The sequence below is a fragment of the Heptranchias perlo genome, chromosome 35 (assembly GCF_035084215.1).
Source record: "Heptranchias perlo isolate sHepPer1 chromosome 35, sHepPer1.hap1, whole genome shotgun sequence".
In the NCBI taxonomy this organism is placed as follows: Eukaryota; Metazoa; Chordata; class Chondrichthyes; order Hexanchiformes; family Hexanchidae; genus Heptranchias; species Heptranchias perlo.
Window position 1 is genome coordinate 8,419,787 of NC_090359.1, and position 23,246 is coordinate 8,443,032.

At 44.2% G+C, this 23,246-nt stretch overlaps 5 non-coding genes across 5 annotated transcripts; 1 reads left to right on the forward strand and 4 right to left on the reverse strand.

Annotated features, from left to right (window-relative positions):
- The first annotated feature begins 10,507 nt into the window (after positions 1 to 10,507).
- trnah-gug (transfer RNA histidin (anticodon GUG)) lies at positions 10,508 to 10,579 on the forward strand. The gene has a single exon. It is a non-coding gene; the product is annotated as a tRNA-His (tRNA).
- Positions 10,580 to 15,142: 4,563 nt separating this feature from the next.
- On the reverse strand, positions 15,143 to 15,214 carry trnaq-uug (transfer RNA glutamine (anticodon UUG)). Its single transcript has one exon. It is a non-coding gene; the product is annotated as a tRNA-Gln (tRNA).
- Positions 15,215 to 16,232: 1,018 nt separating this feature from the next.
- trnaq-cug (transfer RNA glutamine (anticodon CUG)) lies at positions 16,233 to 16,304 on the reverse strand. The gene has a single exon. It is a non-coding gene; the product is annotated as a tRNA-Gln (tRNA).
- A 1,936-nt stretch (positions 16,305 to 18,240) lies between these two features.
- On the reverse strand, positions 18,241 to 18,312 carry trnaq-uug (transfer RNA glutamine (anticodon UUG)). Its single transcript has one exon. It is a non-coding gene; the product is annotated as a tRNA-Gln (tRNA).
- Positions 18,313 to 19,330: 1,018 nt separating this feature from the next.
- On the reverse strand, positions 19,331 to 19,403 carry trnaq-cug (transfer RNA glutamine (anticodon CUG)). Its single transcript has one exon. It is a non-coding gene; the product is annotated as a tRNA-Gln (tRNA).
- Positions 19,404 to 23,246: the final 3,843 nt, after the last annotated feature.

Here is a 23,246-nt window from a genome sequence, read left to right on the forward strand (position 1 = left end):
GTGAATCAAGGAGAGCCAGCATAGATTTGTGAAAAGTAGGTCGTGCTTGACAAATCTGATTGAATTTTATGATGAGGTGACTAAAGTAGTGGACAACGCTAACCCTAACCCCAATGCAGCGTCAATGGATGTTATTTATATGGACTTCCAGAAGGCGTTTGATAAGGTCACACATAAGGGACTATTAGCTAAGTTAGAAACCCATGGAATCGAGGGAAAAGTACGGACTTGGTTAGGAAATTGGCTGAGCGAAAGGCGCCAGAGAGTAGGGATTTTCGGTAAGCATTCACATTGGCAGGATGTGACTAGTGGAGTCCCGCAGGGATCTGTCTTCGGGCCTCAATTATTCACAATATTTATTAACGACTTAGATGAAGGCAGAGAAAGTCTCATATCGAAGTTTGCCGATGACAGAAAGATTGGTGGCAATGTAAGCATTGTAGATGAAAACATAAAATTACAAAGGGATATTGACAGAGTACGTGAATGGGCAAAACTGTGGCAGATGGAATTCAATGTAGACAAAAGTGATCAAAAAAAGGATAGAACAGGGTAGTTTCTAAATGATAAAAAGTTAAAAACAGTGAATGTGAAAAGGGTCTTAGGGGGTTCAGGTACATAGATCATTAAATTGTAATGAACAGGTGCGGAAAATAATCAAGAAGGCTAATGAAATGCTGGCCTTGATATCTAGAGTACTGGAGTACAAGGGGGCAGAAGTTATGCTGCAGCTATACAAAACCCTGGTTAGACCACACCTGGAGTACTGTGAGCAGCTCTGGGCACCGCACCTTCAGAAGGACATATTGGCCATGGAGGGAATGGAGCGTAGGTCGAATAGCATGATACCCGGACTTCAAGGCTTAAGTTACGAGGAGAGATTACACAAATTGGGGTTGTATTCACTCGAGTTTCGAAGGTTAAGGGGTAATCTGATCGAAGTTTATAAGATGAATGCATGGCTGCAGGGATGGTGTAGGAGGGAGGGATTTAGATTCCTGGGACATTGGGACCGGTTCTGGGGAAGGTGGGACCTGTACAAGCGGGACGGGTTATACCCGAGCAGAACCGGGACCAATGTCCTCGCGGGGGTGTTTGCTAGTGCTCTTGGTGAAGGTTTAAACTAGAGTGGCAGGGGGATGGGAACCTGAGCGGGGAGTCAGAAGAGAATAAATTTGAGTGCAGCAAGAGAGGGGAAGAACCAGGGGAAATATACAATACAAATAGTAAAACAGTTGTTCATGAACAAGTGAAAGGGAAAAGCATAGACCAGCAGAAGGAAAGTGTACTTTAGGCACGACAGATAAAATAAAAACTAGAAGACCTAAGGCGATTAACCCAGCATCAAAGCTGTGGCAGGGGGTTGGGAACCTGAGCAGGGAGACAGATGAAAGCGTGTCGGGAAGGGACAGAAGGTATGGAGTAAAAGGTAAAGTGTTAACAAAGGAAAAAGCAGGAACTAAGTGTCACAAAACATATTTGAAAGTTCTTTATGTGAATGCACGTAGCATTCGTCATAAAATGGACGAGTTAACGACACAAATAACTACGCGTGTGTCTGATCTTGTGGCCATTACAGAAACATGGCAGCAGGGTTCAATGACTGGGAATTAAATATGCCAGGGTATTTAACAATCAGGAAGGACAGGCAGGAAAGAAGGGGAGGTGGGATGGCTATGTCAATAAAGGATGGAATCACTGTAATACAGAGAAATGATATTGGGACAAAAGATCAGGACAATGAAACAGTTTGGGTAGAGATAAGGAACAATAAGGGGTAAAAAACATTAGTCGGAGTAGTAAGTTGGCCTCCTGATCGTTGCAACTCTGCTTGAAGAAGTATTAATCAGGAAATAGTCGGGGCATGTAATAAGGGAACAGCTATAATTATGGGGGGTTTTAACTAGCATATTAACTGGACAAATAAAAATTGGGCAGGGCAGCCTTGAGGAAGAGTTTATTGAGTGGATTCGGGATGGATTTCTTGAGCAGTATGTAACTGATCCTACAAGGGGGCAGGCAACCTTGACCTGGTCCTGTGTCATGAGCCAGGTTTAATTAATAATGTCCGAGTTAAGGATCCCCTTGGAATGAGTGACCATGACATGGTTACATTCCATATCCAATTAGCGGGTGAGAAGGTTGGTTCTCAAACAAGCGGATTGAGCTTGAAGAATGAAGACTATGTTGGTATGAGAGCGGAATTGATTAAAGTGGACTGGGAAAATAGATTAAAGGGTAAGACGGTACATGAGCAGTGGTGTTCATTTTAGGAATTATTGTACAACTTTCAAAAAATATATGTTCCACTGAGGAAAAAAGGGTATAAAAGAATTGACAGCCATCCGTGGCTAATAAGGAAATTAAGGATAGTATCCGACTAAAAACAAGGACATATAAGGTAGCCAAACTTGGTGGGAGGATAGAAGATTGGGAAGTCTTCAAAGAACAGCACAAAGTAACTGAAAGATTGATTAAGAAAGGGAAGATAGATTATGAAAATAAATTAGCAAAAAATATAAAAACAGATAGCAAGAGTTTCTATCGTTATATAAAAAGAAAAAGGGTGGCTAAGGCAAACGGAGGTCCCATAGAGGATGAGGCCGGGAAATTAATGGTGGGAAACATGGAGGTGGCAAAAATGCTGAACAAATATTTTGTTTCAGTCTTTACGGTAGAAGACACTAAGAATATCCTAACACTGGACAAACAGGGGCCTCTAGGGGGGAGGAGCTAAATACGATTAATATCACTAAGGAATTGGTACTCAGTAATTTAATGGGACTCAAGGCGGATAAAACCCTGGACCTGATGGCTTACATCCTCGGGTCTTGAGGGAAGTGACAGTAGGGATTGTGGATGCTTTGGTAATAATTTTCCAAAATTTCTAGAAGTAAAGGGAATTAGGGGTTATGGGGAGCGGGCAGGAAATTGGACATGAAGCTGAGTTCGGATCGGTCAATGCCCTGTGGGTGGCGGAGAGGGCCCAGGGGCTATGTGGCCGGGTCCTGCTCCGACTTCTTGTGTTCTTTAGATTTGTGGTTGGGATCAGATCAGCCATGATCTTATTGAATGGCGGAGCAGGCTCGAGGGGCCGATTGGCCTACTCCTGCTCCAATTTCTTATGTTCTTATGTTCTTATGTAAAATTCTCTGGACTCGGCAAAGGTCCCGGCAGATTGGAAAACTGCTAATGTGACACCCTTATTTAAAAAGGGTAGTAGGCAGAAGGCTGTAAATTATAAAACAGTTAGCCTAACATCTGTGGTGGGTAAAATTTTGGAGTCTATTATTAAGGAGACAGTAGCGGAACATTTGGATAAATATAACTTAATAGGACAAAGTCAGCATGCCTTTATGAAGGGGATGACATGTCTGACAAATTTGCTTGAGTTCTTTGAGGACATAACGTCCAGGGTGGATAAAGGGGAACCAGTGGACGTTGTGTATTTAGACTTACAGAAGGCATTCGACAAGGTGCCACATAAAAGATTATTGCTCAAGATAAAGAATCACTGGATTTGGGGTAATGTTCTGACATTGGTGGAGGATTGGTTATCTAACAGTAAGCAGAGAGTGGGGATAAATGGTTCATTTTCTGACTGGCAACCAGTGGCCAGTGGTGTTCCGCAGGGGTCGGTGCTGGGTCCCCAACTCTTTACAATCCATATTAACGATTTGGAGGAGGGGACCGAGTGTAACATATCAAAGTTTGCAGATGATACAAAGATGGGAGGGAACGTAGAGAGTGAGGAGGACATAAAACACCTACAAGGGGATATAGACAGGCTGGGTGAGTGGGCGGAGATTTGAAAGATGCAATACAATAGTGGAAAATGTGAGGTTATGCACTTTGGCAGGAAAAATTGGAGTGCAAATTATTATCTTAATGGCGAGCAACTGGAAAGTACTGCAGTACAAAGGGATCTGGGGGATCTGGTGCAAGAAAATCAAAAAGTGAGTATGCAGGTGCAGCAGGTGATCAAGAAGGCCAACGGAATGTTGGCTTTTATTTCTAGGGGGATAGAATATAAAAACAGGGATGTATTGCTGCAGTTATATAAGGTATTGGTAAGACCACACCTGGAATACTGCATACAGTTTTGGTGTCCATACTTAAGAAAAGACATACTTGCTCTCGAGGCAGTACAAAGAAGGTTCACTCGGTTAATCCCGGGGATGAGGGGGTGGACATAAGAGGAGAGGTTGAGTAGATTGGGACTCTACTCATTGGAGTTCAGAAGAATGAGAGGCGATTTATTGAAACATATAAGATTGTGAAGGGGCTTGATCGGGTGGATGCGGTAATGATTTTCCCAAGGATGGGTGAAACTAGAACTAGGGGGCATAATCTTAAAATAATGGGCTGCTCTTTCAAAACTGAGAAGAGGAGAAACTTCTTCACTCAGAGGGTAGTTGGTCTGTGGAATTTGCTGCCCCAGGAAGCTGTGGAAGCTACATCATTAAATACATTTAAAACAGAAATAGAAAGTTTCGTAGAAGTAAAGGGAATTAGGGGTTCCGGGGAGCGGGCAGGAAATTGGACATGAATTTAAATTTGAGGTTAGGATCAGATCAGCCATGATCGTATTGAATGGCGGAGCAGGCTCGTGGAGCCGATAGGCCCACTGCTGCTCCTATTTCTTATGTTCTTATGTTCTTATTGAGGAACAGATAGGGTGGATAGAGATAAACTATTTCTCTGGTTGTGGATTTTAGGAGTAGGGGGCACAGTCTAATAATTAGAGCCAGACCTTTCAGGAGCGAGATTAGAAATCATTTCTACACACAAAGGGTTATAGAAATTTGGAATTCTCTTTTAGAAAAGGCAATTAATACCAGCTCAATTGCTAAATTTAAATGTCAGATAGATAGCTTTTTGGCAACCAAAGGTATTTAGTGATATGGTCCAAAGGCAGGTATATGGAGCTAGATCACAGATCAGCCATGAACTTTTCAAATGGCGGAGCAGGCACAAGGCCTGTTTGGCCTATTCCTGTTCCTATGTTCCTATGTTCTGCATGCGGGCTCGGACTGCTTCATTATTTGAGGGGTTGCGAATGGAACTTACACTATGCAATCATCAGCGAACATCCCCATTTCTGATCTTATGATGGAGAGAAGATCATTGATGAAGCAGGTGAAGATGGTTGGGCCTAAGACACTGCCTTGAGGAATTCCTGCAGCAATGCCCTTGGGCTGTGATGATTGTCCTCCAACAACAACTACCATCTTCCTTTGTGCTCGGTATGACTCCAGCCACTGGAAACTTTCCCCCCTGATTCCCATTTTACTCGGGCTCCTTGGTGCCACATTCGGTCAAATACTGCCTTGATGTCAAGGGCAGTCACTCTCACCGCAGGAGGTAAGCTCTTTTGTGCATGTTTGGAACAAGGCTGTAATGAAGTCTGGAGCCGAGTGGTCCTGGCGGAACCCAAACTGAGCATCGGTGAGCAGGTTATTGGTGAGTAAGTGCAGCTTGATGGCACTGTCGACGACACCTTCCATCACTTTGCTGATCATTGAGAGTGGACTGATGGGGCGTAATTGCCCGGTTTGGATTTTTCCTGCTTTATTGTGGACAGGGCATACCTGGGCAATTTTCCACAATGTCGAGCAAATGCCAATGTTGTAGCTGTATTGGAACAGCTTGGCTGGAGGCGCGAGACGTCTTCAGCACTGGAGCCTAGATATTGTCGGGCCCATCGCCTTTATCTGTATCCAGTGCACTCAGCCTTTGCTTGAGGTCAAGGAGAGTGAATCAATTTGCTGAAGACTGGCTTCTGTGATGGTGGGGATTATCGGGAGGAGACCGAGATTGATCATGCACTCGCCCCTTCTGGCTGCAAACGCTTTCTGAGCCTTGTCTTTTGCACTCATCTGCTGCACGCCACCACAGAGCCTCATCCACCACAATTCACGACTGCAGAGCTTTGATTTTATTCGTTGGTTAAGGAAAATGTCTATAAGCATGTGACTTCGACTCCGTTCGTAACCCCTCTGTTAGGTATCCTGTTCCCCTATACTACTCATTGAGCCATGCATATGCCTTTCGTGTTGTTTCGGTCACCATCTGCTGCTGCAGGCCTCGTCTGGCAGCTGTTTCCTTGAGGACTCGGTCAGCAGTGGTGCTCTCAAGTCACTCTTGGTGATGAACGTTGAGATCCCCCGCCCAGAGTACATTTTGCGCCCTTGCCGTCCTCAGAGCTTCCTCCAAAGTATGCTCATCAATTGCTGAAGGGCAGCAGATAGCAATCAACAGGAGGTTTTTTTGTCTTGTTTGATCTGATGCTATGAGATTTCGTGGGGTCTCGAGTCAATGTTGAGGATTACCCAGGCGCATTCTTTTCTGATTTGTCTTGCAGGCAGCGGTTGGTTTCCAACCCACGCCCACGCAGCGACTGGAACCTGAATTCAGGGACAGAGACAGCTCCACCAATCTACCATCTGATTACGTTTGTAGTTCAGAATGTGCTATCTGGTGATTGAAATGTGGCTTTCTTGCTTTTTCACCTTTGAGTTGAAGATTTTCCATTTAACGAATAAAATAAATGAGCTTTCTGAGCAATATTCATGCGAGGAGGTGAGCGAGTGGTTGAGGTGATGGATTCCTAATCCATTGCGCTCTGCACGCATGGTTTTGTATCCCATCCGCGTCATTATTACATTTACCGTTTGATGTGTTGGTTCCTTCCTTATATTCAACCAGAAGTCTTGGGTCTCGGTCGAATCCGAAGCCACGGTAGATGAATTTTGCATTGCTCGCTGAACTCTGTTTGTTCAAATCTGCAAAGTCCTGATTGCCGCCTGTAGGTGTTGCGAATGTATGATGTGAATAACGTGAACCATCAATCAAAGTGCACAATGACGCCCCGATGAAGTGAGTATTCCTCCACAGATACTGCGATTTATTTATTTATGCAACTGTCTTTTACGAAATGAACGAATGCATTTATTTATATATCTGTACGGGTAAGGATAACCCCACTTTGATCATTTCCAGGAACCAGTCAAGTACATAAATTAGTTTGTCAAACACAAAACAACCGCTGGGATTTGCTAATTGAAAATTTCAATGGAAATCCAGACCGTCACTACGTATTGGAACAAATATTCTGAAAGTGACAATCACCTGTTTATTTTTTTCTTCTGTTCTATTTTTCTCCGTAGTTTTGTAAGAAGAAGCTAGCCGAAGATATAAAATTGAAAGTTGGCTTCATAAAATTCTTCCTCCCCGTGGGGGAATTGAATCCCGGACGAGGGCGGGGCAACTCACCACGATAAGAGAGAAAGAAATAACGAAAGAAAGACAGAGTCAGTTGTTCGTTGCCTAAAAAAAGATGGGAATGTGAAAGGTTTTTTCAACAGTGGCCCGTGGAAAATCAAACAAACTGTCATCAAATAAATAATTTTTAAAAATGCACTGACACACGAAGGAGGTCTCACGCCATCTGGGGTGAGTGCACCATCACTGCAGAATTTCCTCGTTGGTATTGTGGTGAGTCTCCTCGCCTATCACGCGGGAGACCGGGATTCAAATCATCCAACAGGGAGTTTAGAATTTGATCCGCCTTTAAAAGCTTCATTTTCGTTTATCTGAAGTAAAAACAATGTAGAACTGACTCGGAGTTGACTCCCACTTGCCTTACTTTAATTCCGCTGATGTTCCAGCGGTTTTAAAATCTGCTCTCTGCGTCAATCTTCACCTCGATGTTAAACTGGCTTCTGTGATCGTGTGGATCTCGTGAGGAGGCCGAGATGGATCATCCACTCGGCACTTCTGGCTGAAGATGGTTGTCTCTTTCTGCAGGTCGGCCTCTCTCTGTTTCAGGCTGGTGACTGAGACCCGGTCTGTTCACAGCACGATTCTTCGTTTTATTTCTTGCACATTATTGTAATTCTCACATCGTGCTGAAGAGAGAGGAAGAGAGCAGATTTTAAAATCGCTGAGAAATCAAATTGTGGAAGTGAGCAAGGCCGAATAAGTTTTTCATTGTATTTTCCACATTCAATATTACAGATAAATGAAAGTGAAACTTCTCAAGGCAGCAACAACCTCCTCATCAGAGAATTGAACAGCAGCCTCCCAGATGATAGGCGGGGATACTCAGCACTATCGTAACGAGGAATTGGTCAAAGTGGTGTTTTCCTTACCCGTACATATATATGAATAATATATTCGCACATTTCGCAAATGACAGTTGCATAAATAAATATATCGCAGTATCTGTATTTAGATGCTCGCTTTACCGGGGCGTCATTGTGCACTTTGATTGATACTTCACGTTATTCACATGTTGCACTCGCAACACCTCCTGGCGGCAATCAGGACTTTGCTGATTTGAGCAAACAGAGTTCAGCGAGCAATGCAAAATTCATCCACGTGGCTTCGGATTGGACTGAAAACCAGGACTTCTGGATCAATGTAAGAAAGGAACCAACACATCAAACGGTAAATGCTATAATGTTGTTGGTGGGATACCAAACTATGTGTGCAGAGCACAGTGGATTAACTGTCCATCACATGGGACACCTCGTCGCATGAACATTGCTCAGAAAGCTTTTTATTTCCTTCTTTCAATGCAAAATCTTGGACTCAAAATCAAAGAGCAAAAAAGCGACCTTTCAATCACCAGTTACCAGATTCTGGGCATTTGTTTTTTGGTTGCGTGGCCGAGCGGTCGAAGGCGCTGGGTTAAAATTTCAATATCTGCGGAAGACGTGGGTTCGAATCCTATCGCTGTCAGAATTTGAGGTGCTGATTATTTTGGCCTTATCACCAAACACCCTGTTTTACTGAGCAGTGGCCTGCGCGACATTGCTGTGGTTCGACGGCAACTGCAACACCTGACGTGCGTGGCGGTGATCGTGTCCTGGTTCGTACTCTGCATTGTAGTCGCAGTAACTACCGTTCAAATCTGAGTTATTGTAAGGCTTCATTGACCTATTTGATCCTCTGATACATATGATAATAGAAAGCAGCAAGATATCAATATTTAGCACATGAAATAAATATTTTTGTTGGTGAAAACATATTCATTCCGTCAAATCCTAGCACTCTCACATGCCTGTACTTGATGTTCCACAGTTCAAACCCGCCATCTCTGAACCTTCCCTTCCATTCCTCGACTTCGCTATCTCCATTTCCGGCGATAGGCTGTCAACCAATATATATTACAAGCCCACTAACCCCCACAGCTACCTTGATTACACTTCCTCCCACCCTGCTTCCTGTAAGGACTCTATTCCCTTCTCCCAGTTTTTCCGTCTCCGTCGCGTCTGTTCTGACGATTCCACCTTTCACACCAGTGCTTCCGATAAATCTTGTTTTTTTCTCAACAGAGAATTCCCTTCCACTTTAGTTGACTGGACCCTCGACTCTGTCCACCCTATTTCCTGCACTTCTGCCTTTACAACTTACCCTTCCTCCCAGAACCATGATAGGTTCCCCTCGTCCTTACCTCACACTCCACCAGCCTCCACATTCAACGTTTCATCCTCTGCCATTTCCGCCACGTCCAAGCGCGACGCCAGCACCAAAAAACTTCTTTCCCTCCCTCCACTTTCAGCATTCTGAACGGACCGTTACCTCCACGACACCCTGGTCCACTCTTCCATCACACCCAACACCAGCTCTCCTCCCAACGGCACCTTCCCATGCGGGTGCACAAATGCAGCACCTGCCCTTTCACCTCCTCCCTTCCCACTGTCCAGGCCCCAAACACTCCTTCAGATGAAACAGCGATGTATTTGTAATAGCTTTTCTGAACACCTCCGTTCAGTCCACAAGCGTAACCCCGAGCATCCGTTCGCTTGCCATTTTGAGTCCCCGTCTGAATCCCACTCTGACCTCTCTGTCCTCGGCCTCTTACACCGTTCCAATGAAGCTCAACAAAAGCTCGAGAAACAGCACCTCATCTTTCGATTAGGCTCTTTACAACCTACTGAACTCAACATTGATTTCAATAACTTCAGATCATAAACACTGCTCCCATTTTTTTGGGAGAGCAAGTGCTGGTTATGGTTCGAATGTTGCCATTTACAGCGCCTCCAGACCCATCTTTTGTTCCCTTACTTGTCCCATTAACAACCTCCTTGACTTGCACCATCATTCCTTTTGTCATTTAATCACTCCAGCCCTCCACCCTATCAGAGACCTTCCCTTTTGTTCTTTCCTCCACTCCCCTTCCTCCCCCATCGTTTTCCTGACTCTGGACTTGCTTAAAAACTGATTAATCTTCAACATTTTCCAGTTCTGACGAAGGGTCATCCACCTTAAACTTTAATTATGTTTCTCTCTCTACAGACGCTGCCTGACTTGCTGATTATTTGGAGCATTTTCTGTTTTTATTTCCAGCATCGTCAGTATTTTGCTTCGAATATCTCCTGATTTGGCTCGGTGTCAAATTCTTTTCAAAAACGCTCCTGTGAAACGCCTTGGGTCGTTTCACTATGTCAAATGCGCTATTTAAATAGTTCTGGCAGAAACTGCACCACTGTCGTGTGGCGCCGTGATCGTATAGTGGTCAGTACTCTGCGTTGTGGCCGCAGCAACCTCGGTTCGAATCCGAGTCACGGCATAGTGTACGTTGCTTCTTTTGTTCTCTCCCGCGCTTGCGAATATAATGCAACAGTATATCAATATTTTATCCATGAAAAAAAATCATTAGTGGCGAAAACATATTGATTCCATCAAATCCTCGCACTCTCACATTCCTGTACTTGATGTTCCGCATTTCAAACCCACCTCTTCTGCCCGCTTTATCTTCCTTCCACAATCGATCGGCCGCCTTTACTTCCCTCCTTCCATTCACTTTCACGATCTCACGCCCTGAGGTTTGCTCTGCTCCGACCGCGGTTTCAATTGGGCACATGTCCCATTCGCACCAATGTTCATTTGTGCCTTGAAACCAGTCGATAAATTTCGACCTGCGTGACCGCCCGACAGACAAGCACCACGAAAGCAGGGCTGGACCCTGGAAAGAAAGCCGCCCGACTGTTCACGAAATTTACTTGGGGAATCTTGTGATCCAGGGGATGCTAACTGAAGAACTGGTTTTTGTTTTGATGCTTGTTGGCTCTTTTCTCTAAGCAGTTGAGGTGCGTGAGCGACGGGCAGCGCTGCAGAGCTGCGAATGGCGGATGAAAGGTGAACATTTGGCAAGTTGGGGCGGTGAAGTAAGATCGGAAGTGTTCCCCCTTGATCTCAATAGTTCTGTTGAAACGTGCGATTGAATCGAGTAGAGGATAAATATAAAGAGTCACAGGCCATGAGCGAACGAACATTGAAATTCTCGTGGCGCAGGACGCTGTGTGCGGAAACGGCAGATTTTCGAGCTCGTGTGTAGGAAATTAAAGTGCGATCTTGTGTGTGAGAAGAGCACAAGAAAGTTGTGCTTGAAGCTGCGCCCTAGAGGCAAGTTGCAGGTTGTCAGGAAAACTGCCATGGTGAAAACTCAAAATTGAACCCAGAAACTGCTGGCAACACTCAGCAGGTCAGGCAGCATCTGTGGAGAGATATTCGCTTTACCAGGTCGTCATTGTGCACTTTGATTGATACTAAAGACCTGTACAAGATAAACAGGTTGCATCTCAACCGGGCTGGGACCAATGTCCTCGCAGGGATGTTACTCTTGACTTATCAGCGAGCGATACCGGCCTTTACTGGGCCTTAGTTTTTAAAATCTATATTGGTGTAATGCATCCAAGATCTCTGACGATACAAAGCCACGTTGGAAAGTAAGCTGTGAGGAGGACACAAAGTGTCTTCAAAGGGATATAGACAGGTTACGTGAGTGGACAAGAAGGTGAAAGATGGAGGATAATGTGGGGAAATGTGAGGTTATTCACTTTGGTAGGAAGAATAGTAAAACAGAATGTTTTGAAAAGGAGAACAACTATTAAATATTTTTGTTCAGAGAAATTTTGGTGTACATAAGAACATAAGAACATAAGAAATTGGAGCAGGAGTAGGCCAATCGGCCCCTCGAGCCTGCTCCGACATTCAATAAGATCATGGCTGATCTGATCCCAACCACAAATCTAAAGAACACAAGAAGTCAAAGCAGGACCCGGCCACATAGCCCCTGGGCCCTCTCCGCCACCCACAGGGCATTGACCGATCCGAACTCAGCTTCATGTCCAATTTCCTGCCCGCTCCCCATAACCCCTAATTCCCTTTACTTCTAGGAAACTGTCTATTTCTGTTTTAAATTTATCTAATGATGTAGATTCCACAGCTTCCTGGGGCAGCAAATTCCACAGACCTACCACCCTCTGAGTGAAGAAGTTTCTCCTCATCTCAGTTTTGAAAGAGCAGCCCCTTATTCTAAGATTATGCACCCTAGTTCTAGTTTCACCCATCTTTGGGAACATCCTTACTGCATCCACCCGATCAAGACCCTTCACAATCTTATATGCTTCAATAAGATCGCCTCTCATTCTTCTGAACTCCAATGAGTAGAGTCCCAATCTACTCAACCTCTCCTCATATGTCCGCCCCCTCATCCCCGGGATTAACCGAGTGAACCTTCTTTGTACTGCCTCGAGAGCAAGTATGTCTTTTCTTAAGTATGGACACCAAAACTGTATGCAGTATTCCAGGTGCGGTCTCACCAATACCTTATATAACTGCAGCAATACCTCCTTGTTTTTATATTCTATCCCCCTAGCAATAAAAGCCAACATTCCGTTGGCTTTCTTGAACACCTGCTGCACCTGCATACCAACTTTTTGATTTTCTTGCACGAGGACCCCAGATCCCTTTGTACTGCAGTACTTTCCAGTCTCTCGCCATTAAGAAAATAACTTGCTCTCTGATTTTTCCTGCCAATGTGCATAACCTCACATTTTCCAATATTATATTGCATCTGCCAAATCTCTTCCCACTCACCCAGCCTGCCTATATCCCCTTGCAGGTTTTTTATGTCCTCCTCACTCTCTACTTTCCCTCCCATCTTTGTATCATCTGCAAATTTTGATATGTTGCACTCGGTCCCCTCCTCCAAATCGTTAATATAGATTGTAAAGAGTTGGGGACCCAGCACCGACCCCTGTGGAACACCACTGGTTACTGGTTGCCAGTCCGAAAATGAACCATTTATCCCAAATCTCTGCTTCCTGTTCGATAACCAATCCTCCACCCATGCCAGAATATTACCCCCAATCCCGTGATTTTTTATCTTAAGTAATAATCTTTTATGTGGCACCTTGTCGAATGCCTTCTGGAAGTCGAAATACACTACGTCCACAGGTTCCCCTTTATCCACCCTATACGTTATATCCTCGAAGAACTCAAGCAAATTTGTCAGACATGACTTCCCCTTCATAAAGCCATGCTGACTTTGTCCTATTAAATTATGCTTATCTAAATGTTCCGTTACTGTCTCCTTAATAATAGACTCCAAAATTTTACCCACCACAGATGTTAAGCTAACTGGCCTATAATTTCCAGCCTTCTGCCTACTACCCTTTTTAAATAACGGTGTTACATTAGCAGTTTTCCAATCTGCCGGGACCTCTCCTGAGTCCAGGGAATTTTGGAAAACTATCACCAAAGCATCCACAATCCCTACTGCCACTTCCCTCAAGACCCTAGGATGGAAGCCATCAGGTCCAGGGGATTTATCCGCCTTGAGTCCCATTATTTTACTGAGTACCATCTCCTGAGTGATTTTAATCGTATTTAGCTCCTCCCCCCCGAGAGTCCCCTGTTTGTCCAGTGTTGGGATATTCTTAGTGTCCTCTACTGTAAAGACTGAAACAAAATATTTGTTCAGCATTTTTGCCATCTCCATGTTTCCCACCATTAATTTCCCGGTCTCATCCTCTAAGGGACCTATGTTTGCCTGAGCCACCCTTTTTCTTTTTATATAACTATAGAAACTCTTGCTGTCTGTTTTTATATTTTTTGCTAATTTCTTTTCATAATCTAACTTCCCTTTCTTAATCAATCCTTTAGTTACTTTTTGCTGTCTTTTGAAGAATTCCCAATCTTCTATCCTCCCACTAAGTTTGGCTACCTTATATGTCCTTGTTTTTAGTCGGATACTATCCTTGATTTCTTTACTTAGCCACGGATGGCTGTCATTTCTTTTACACCCTTTTTTCCTCAGTGGAATATATTTATTTTGAAAGTTGTAAAATAACTCCCTAAATGAACACCACTGCTCATGTACCGTCTTACCCTTTAATCTATTTTCCCAGTCCTCTTTAATCAATTCCGCTCTCATACCATCATAGTCTCCTTTATTCAAGCTCAGTACGCTTGTTTGAGAATCAACCTTCTCACCCTCTAATTGGATATGGAATTCAACCATGTTGTGGTCGCTCGTTCCAAGGGGATCCTTAACTAGGACATTATTAATTAATCCTGACTCATTACCCAGGACCAGGTCCAAGGTTGCCTGCCCCCTTGTAGGATCAGTTACATCCTGCTCAAGAAATCCATCCCTGATGCACTCAATGAACTCGTCCTCAAGTCTGCTCTGCCCAATTTGATTTGTCCAGTTAATATGATAATTAAAATCCCCCATAATTATGGCTGTTCCCTTATTACATGCCCCGACTATCTCCTGATTAATACTTCTTCCAGCAGAGTTGCAACTATTAGGAGGCCTATATACTACGCCCACTAATGTTTTTTTCCCTTATTATTCCTTATCTCCACCCAAACTGTTTCATTATCTTGATGCTTTGTCCCAATATCATTTCTCTGTATTACAGTGATTCCTTCCTTTATTAACATAGCCACCACACCTCCCCTTCCTTCCTGCCTGTCCTTCCTGATTGTTTAATACCCTGGCATATTTAATTCCCATTTTTGTATCCATATTGCTACTGCTCCTTTTATTCTATGGGTATCAATCTTGATGACAAGGCTATCATAAGGCACTTTATTCATTGCCTGTTGAAAGTTTACATACACCACATCAATCGCATTGACCTCAGCATCCTTCTCCGTTACCTCATCAAAAATTCTATTAAGTTAGTTCAATACGATTTGCCTTTAACAAAAGCCCAAATTTATACAAGGAGCTCGAACATCATTGATTGAGGCTCCGAAATTCCTCCGAACAGGGTTGGGATTCCAGGTGACTTTTATTTGTTTCCCCAAAAGTTACAAACGAAAGGGACAAAAGTTGAGGTTCCACCGAGATTTGAACTCGGATCGCTGGATTCAAAGTCGAGAGTGCTCACCATTACACCATGGAACCCATTCACTAAAACATGCGGCCCCCTTCCCTTCAAGGATACTGGGCTCCATTATCAGCATCGGCATGGCGCTGTATCATTGACTGCACGAGGCGACTGGCAAACGTCAGCCATCAGCAAAACTGCAAGCACTGGTCAATCCCAACCTGCCACTTTGGCCTTTTCTCATCCATACTTCCAGCTTCCCCACTTTCCCCTCTGATAAGTAGAGATGCTCAGCCAATCGCACAGCTGCTGTCAAATCCATCGCTTCCCTCGTTGACGCTTGTGTTTCACACTGCTCAGCGCAGCTCATCTTGTTGGATAATCAGAGCATAAACATTGCAAGGCACTGATGCATGAAGTTCGGGGTGAAAAGAAAAGAGCTCGATCCTCACTGATTAAAGCTGCGAACTCCCCAACAACAGGGATTAGATTCCAAGTGATTTTAACTTGTTTGCCCTCAATTTGCAAACGAAAAGGACAAAATTCGAAGGTTGATCGAGATTAGAATTTGGATCGCTGGAATCCAAGTCCAGAATGCTTATTATTGCACTGTGTGAACGAACTGACTACTTCAACTGTCACCCACCAGTCAAAGACACTTGGCTGTTTTATTAGCACTGCCTTCACGCCACATCACTGACACCTCGAGGCTACCGACAAACCTCTCCCATCATCAAACTGCAACATCTTGACAAGAAAATCTCAACATTGCCCGAGGACATGATCCAAGCAATTCTTGCCTTTCAAGAAACAATGCTTTGAATTTCTACATGCTTGATTGCTGAATGCAGATTACAAAGAAAAGTTCTGCAAACACCATTCTCTGGTGCAGTGAAACTCAGCATTAAACAAAATACAGCTTTCTCTTCTGTTGATTTTGGAAAGCGAAAGTCCGGTTGAGCTGATGAACTGAAACCGAAAGAAGCGACTGGAACCTCATTGATTGACAGCGACTTCGCACCAGCAGGGAATGGATTCCCGCTGCAATTTGTTTTTTTGCCCTGCAGTTGCAAACGAATGGGACAAAAACAAATCAGGTTCCACCGAGATTCGAACTCGGATCGCTAGATTCAGAGTCTAGAGTGCTCACCATTACACCATGGAACCCATTTGTTAATAAAAGCCGCACCCTCCATCAAAAGACATTTGGCTCTTTTCTAAGCACGGCCAAGTCGCTGCATCACTGACTTCTCGAGGCTGTTGGCACACCGCTCCCATCAGCAAAACTACAAGAACTTGACAATTCCAAACTGCCACTTTGACTTGACCCTTTCTCATCTCTTCCTGCAGCTTCCAACCTTTACCTTCTGCTTAGTATCGATGTTCAGCCAATCAAACAGCTGCTAGTCAAACCTATCGCTTCGCTCATCACTGCTTCTCTTTCAATCTGCTCAGCGCAGCTCCTGTTGCTGTCTTGCCGGATAATCTGTGAATAAATATTGCAGGGCACTGATGCATGAAGATTGGCGTAAAACAAAATGTAAACTTTGGCGAGGGCACGATCCAAGCAATGCCTGCATTTCAAGAGACAGTGCTTTGAATTTCTGCATGTTTGCCTGCTGAATGCAGATTGCAAAGAAAAATTCAGCAAACACCATTTTTGGTGCAGTGAAGCGCAGCGATGCACATAAAGCAACTTTGTCTTCTGAAGATTTAGGAAAGCAAAAGACAGGCTGAGCTTGTGGACTCATAGAAAGGTTACAGCACGGAAGTCGGCCGTTCGGCCCTTCGAGTCCTGCCAGCTCTATGCAATAGCAATCCAGCCAATCCCACTCCCTCGCCCTATCCCCGTAGCCCTCGGCATGTTTTCCTTTAAAGTATTTTTCAGTTCCCTCTTGAAAGCCACGTTTGAATCTGTCTCCACCACGACCCCTGGCATTGCATTGCATTTCCGAAACACTCACTGTGAAAAAATGGTTTTTCCTCAAGTCACTTTTGATTCTTTTGCCAGTCACCTTAAATCTATGTCCTCTGGTTCTTGACCTTTCCGCCAATAGGAACAGTTTGTCTCCATTTATTCTGTCAATACCCCTCATGAGTTTAAATAGCTCTATCAAATCTCCTCTCAATCTTCTTGTTCCAAGAAGAACATCCCCAGCCTATCCACGCAACTAAATTCCCTCATCCCTGGAATCATTCTCGTTCATCGTTTCTGCACCCTCTCTTAGACCTTCGCATTTTTCCTAAAGTGCGGTGCCCAGATCTGGACACAATACTCCAGTTGTGGTCGAACTAATGTTTTATAAAGGATCATCATGAATTCCGTGCTTTAGTGTTCTATGCCTGTATTTATAAAGCCCAGGATCCCGTATGCTTTTTGAACCGCATTCTCAACCAGCCTCGCTACATTCAACGATTTGTGCACTTTTCCCCCATATCTCTCTGCTCCTGTACCCTTTTCGAATTGAGCCCTCTTATTTACATTGCTTCTCCTCGTTCTTCCGACCACCGAGATGTATCACCTTGCATTTTTCTGCGTTCAATTTCGATATCCTCTTGAAGTCTATCACTATCCTCCTCACTGTTCACTCTAATTCCAAGGTTTGTGTCATCTTGAAATTTGGAAATTGTGCCCTGGACACCCAAGTCCAAGTCATTAATAAATATCAAAAAGGGCAGTGGTGCGAGCACCGACCTGTGGAGAACATTACTGTACACCTCCCTCCAATCCGAAAAACAACCGTTCATCACTCCTCTCTGGTTCCTGTTACTGAGGCAATTTTGTATCCATATTGCTGCTGCTCCTTTCATTCTATGGGTATCAATCTTGATGACAAGGCGATCATAAGGCACTTTATTAATCGCCTTTTGAAAGTTTACAAACACCACATCAATCGCATTGACCTCAGCATCCTTCTTCGTTACCTCATCAAAAATTCTATCAAGTTAGTTCAATACGATTTGCCTTTAACAAAAGACCAAATTTATACAAGGAGCTCGAACATCATTGATTGAGGCTCCAAAATTCCTCCGAACAGGGTTGGGATTCCAGGTGACTTTTATTTGTTTCCCCAAAAGTTACAAACGAAAGGGACAAAAGTTGAGGTTCCACCGAGATTTGAACTCGGATCGATGGATTCAAAGTCCAGAGTGCTCACCATTACACCATGGAACCCATTCACTAAAACATGCGGCCCCCTTCCCTTCAAGGATACTGGGCTCCATTATCAGCATCGGCATGGCGCTGTGTCATTGACTGCACGAGGCGACTGGCAAACGTCAGCCATCAGCAAAACTGCAAGCACTGGTCAATCCCAACCTGCCACTTTGGCCTTTTCTCATCCATACTTCCAGCTTCCCCACTTTCCCCTCTGATAAGTAGCGATGCTCAGCCAATCGCACAGCTGCTGTCAAATCCATCGCTTCCCTCGTTTATGCTTCTGTTTCACACTGCTCAGCGCAGCTCGTCTTGTTGGATAATCAGTGCATAAACATTGCAAGGCACTGATGCATGAAGTTCGGGGTGAAAAGAAAAGAGCTCGATCCTCACTGATTAAAGCTGCGAACTCCCCAACAACAGGGATTAGATTCCAAGTGATTTTAACTTGTTTGCCCTCAATTTGCAAACGAAAAGGACAAAATTCGAAGGTTGATCGAGATTAGAATTTGGATCGCTGGAATCCTAGTCCAGAATGCTTATTATTGCACTGTGTGAACCAACTGACTACTTCAGCTGTCACCCACCAGTCAAAGACACTTGGCTGTTTTATTAGCACTGCCATAATGCCACATCACTGACACCTCGAGGCTACCGACAAACCTCTCCCATCATCAAACTGCAACATCTTGACAAGAAAATCTCAACATTGCCCGAGGACATGATCCAAGCAATTCTTGCCTTTCAAGAAACAATGCTTTGAATTTCTACATGCTTGATTGCTGAATGCAGATGACAAAGAAAAGTTCTGCAAACACCATTCTCTGGTGCAGTGAAACTCAGCATTAAACAAAATACAGCTTTCTCTTCTGTTGATTTTGGAAAGCTAAATTCCGGTTGAGCTGATGAACTGAAACCGAAAGAAGCAACTGGAACCTCATTGATTGACAGCGACTTCGCACCAGCAGGGAGTGGATTCCCGCTGCAATTTGTTTTTTTGCCCTGCAGTTGCAAACGAATGGGACAAAAACAAATCAGGTTCCACCGAGATTCGAACTCGGATCGCTAGATTCAGAGTCTAGAGTGCTCACCATTACACCATGGAATCCATTTGTTAATAAAAGCCGCACCCTCCATCAAAAGACTTTTGGCTCTTTTCTAAGCACGGCCACGTCGCTGCATCACTGACTTCTCGAGGCTGTTGGCACACCGCTCCCATCAGCAAAACTACAAGAACTTGACAATTCCAAACTGCCACTTTGACTTGACCCTTTCTCATCTCTTCCTGCAGCTTCCAACCTTTACCTTCTGCTTAGTATCGATGTTCAGCCAATCACACAGCTGCTAGTCAAACCTATCGCTTCCCTCGTCACTGCTTCTCTTTCAATCTGCTCAGCGCAGCTCCTGTTGCCGTCTTGCCGGATAATCTGTGAATAAATATTGCAAGGCACTGATGCATGAAGTTTGGCGTAAAACAAAATGTAAACTTTGTGCGAGGGCACGATCCAAGCAATGCCTGCATTTCAAGAGACAGTGCTTTGAATTTCTGCATGTTTGCCTGCTGAATGCAGATTGCAAAGAAAAATTCAGCAAACACCATTTTTGGTGCAGTGAAGCGCAGCGTTGCACATAAAGCAACTTTGTCTTCTGAAGATTTAGGAAAGCAAAAGACAGGCTGAGCTTATGGACTCATGGAAAGGTTACAGCACGGAAGGAGGCAGTTCGGCCCTTCGAGTCCTGCCAGCTCTATGCAATAGCAATCCAGCCAATCCCACTCCCTCGCCCTCTCCCCGTAGCCCTCGACATGTTTTCCTTTAAAGTATTTATACAGTTCCCTCTTGAAAGCCACGATTGAATCTGCCTCCACCACGACCCCAGGCATTGCATTGCATTTCCTAACCACTCACTGTGTAAAAAAGGTTTTTACTCAAGTCACTTTTGATTCTTTTGCCAGTCACCTTAAATCTATGTCCTCTGGTTCTTGACTTTTCCGCCAATAGGGACAGTTTGTCTCCATTTATTCTGTCAATACCCATCATGAGTTTAAATAGCTCTATCAAATCTTCTCTCAATCTTCTCTGTTCCAAGAAGAACATCCCCAGCTTCTCCAGTCTATCCACGCAACTAAATTCCCTCATCCCTGGAATCATTCTCGTTCATCTTTTCTGCACCCTCTCTTAGACCTTCGCATTTTTCCTAAAGTGCGGTGCCCAGTTCTGGACACAATATTCCAGTTGTGGTCGAACTAATGTTTTATAAAGGATCATCATGAATTCCGTGCTTTAGTGTTCTATGCCTGTATTTATAAAGCCCAGGATCCCGTATGCTTTTTGAACCGCATTCTCAACCAGCCTCGCTACATTCAACGATTTGTGCACTTTTCCCCCATATCTCTCTGCTCCTGTACCCTTTTTGAATTGAGCCCTCATATTTACATTGCTTCACCTCGTTCTTCCGACCACCGAGATGTATCATCTTGCATTGTTCTGCGTTCAATTTCGATATACTCTTGAAATCTATCACTATCCTTCTCACTGTTCACTATAATTCCAAGGTTTGTGTCATCTTGAAATTTGGAAATTGTGCCCTGTACACCCAAGTCCAAGTCATTAATAAATATCAAAAAAGGCAGTGGTGCGAGCACCGACCTGTGGGGAACATTACTGTACACCTCCCTCCAATCCGAAAAACAACCGTACATCACTGCTCTCTGGTTCCTGTTACTGAGGCAATTTTGTATCCATATTGCTACTGCTCCTTTTATTCTATGGGTATCAATCTTGATGACAAGGCTATCAGAAGGCACTTTATTAATCGCCTTTTGAAAGTTTACAGACACCACATCAATCGCATTGACCTCAGCATCCTTCTCCGTTACCTCATCAAAAACTCTATCAAGTTAGTTCAATACGATTTGCATTTAACAAAAGCCCAAATTTATACAAGGAGCTCGAACCTCATTGAAAGAGGCTCCGAACTTTCTCCGAACAGGGATGGGATTCCAGGTGACTTTTATTCGTTTCCCCAAAAGTTACAAACGAAAGGGACAAAAGTTGAGGTTCCACCGAGATTTGAATTCGAATCGCTGGATTCAAAGTCCAGAGTGCTCATCATTACACCATGGAACCCATTCATTAAAACATGCGACCCCCTTCCCTTCAAGGATACTGGGCTCCATTATCAGCATCGCCATGGCGTTGCATCATTGACAGCACGAGGCGACTGGCAAACGTCTGCCATCAGCAAAACTGCAAGCACTGGTCAATCCCAACCTGCCACTTTGGCATTTTCTCATCCATACTTCCAGCTTCCCCACTTTCCCCTCTGATCAGTAGAGATGCTCTGCCAATCGCACAGCTGCTGTCAAATCCATCGCTTCCCTCGTTGATGCTTCTGTTTCACACTGCTCAGCGCAGCTCGTCTTGTTTGATAATCAGTGCATAAACATTGCAAGGCACTGATGCATGAAGTTCGGGGTGAAAAGAAAAGAGCTCGATCCTCACTGATTAAAGCTGCGAACTCCCCACCAACAGGGATTAGATTCCAAGTGATTTTAACTTGTTTGCCCTCAATTTGCAAACGAAAAGGACAAAATTCGAAGTTTGATCGAGATTTCAATTTGGATCGCTGGAATCCAAGTCCAGAATGCCCTTGTTATTGCACTGTGTGAACCAACTGATTACTTCAGCTGCCACCCACCAGTCAAAGACACTTGGCTGTTTTATTAGCACTGCCTTCACGCCACATCACTGACACCTCGAGGCTACCGACAAACCTCTCCCATCATCAAAACTGCAACATCTTGACAAGAAAATGTCAACATTGCCCGAGGACATGATCCAAGCAATTCTTGCCTTTCAAGAAACAATGCTTTGAATTTCTACATGCTTGATTGCTGAATGCAGATTACAAAGAAAAGTTCTGCAAACACCATTCTCTGTTGCAGTGAAACTCAGCATTAAACAAAATACAGCTTTCTCTTCTGTTGATTTTGGAAAGCGAAAGTCCGGTTGAGCTGCAGAACTGAAACCGACAGAAGCAACTGGAACCTCATTGATTGACAGCGACTTCCCACCAGCAGGGAGTGGATTCCCGCTGTATTTTGTTTTTTTGCCCTGCATTTGCAAACGAATGGGACAAAAACAAATCAGGTTCCACCGAGATTCGAACTCCGATCGCTAGATTCAGAGTCTAGAGTGCTCACAATTACACCATGGAACACATTCGTTAATAAAAGCTGCACCCTCCATCAGAAGACATTTGGCTCTTTTCTAAGCACGGCCACGTCGCTGCATCACTGACTTCTCGAGGCTGTTGCAACACCGCTCCCATCAGCAAAACTACAAGAACTTGACAATTCCAAACTGCCACTTTGACTTGACTCTTTCTCATCTCTTCCTTCAGCTTCCAACCTTTTCCTTCTGCTTAGTATCGATGTTCAGCCAATCACACAGCAGCTCGTCAAACCTATCGCTTCCCTCGTCACTGCTTCTCTTTCAATCTGCTCAGCGCAGCTCCTGTTACAGTCTTGCCGGATAATCTGTGATTAAATATTGCAAGGCACTGATGCATGAAGATTGGCGTGAAACAAAATGTAAACTTTGTGCGAGGGCACGATCCAAGCAATGCCTGCATTTCAAGAGACAGTGCTTTGAATTTCTGCATGTTTGCCTGCTGAATGCAGATTGCAAAGAAAAATTCAGCAAACACCATTTTTGGTGCAGTGAAGCGCAGCGTTGCACATAAAGCAACTTTGTCTTCTGAAGATTTAGGAAAGCAAAAGACAGGCTGAGCTTATGGACTCATAGAAAGGTTACAGCACGGAAGTAGGCCGTTCGGCCCTTCGAGTCCTGCCAGCTCGATGCAATAGCAATTCAGCCAATCCCACTCCCTCGCCCTCTCCCCGTAGCCCTCGGCATGTTTTCCTTTAAAGTATTTTTCAGTTCCCTCTT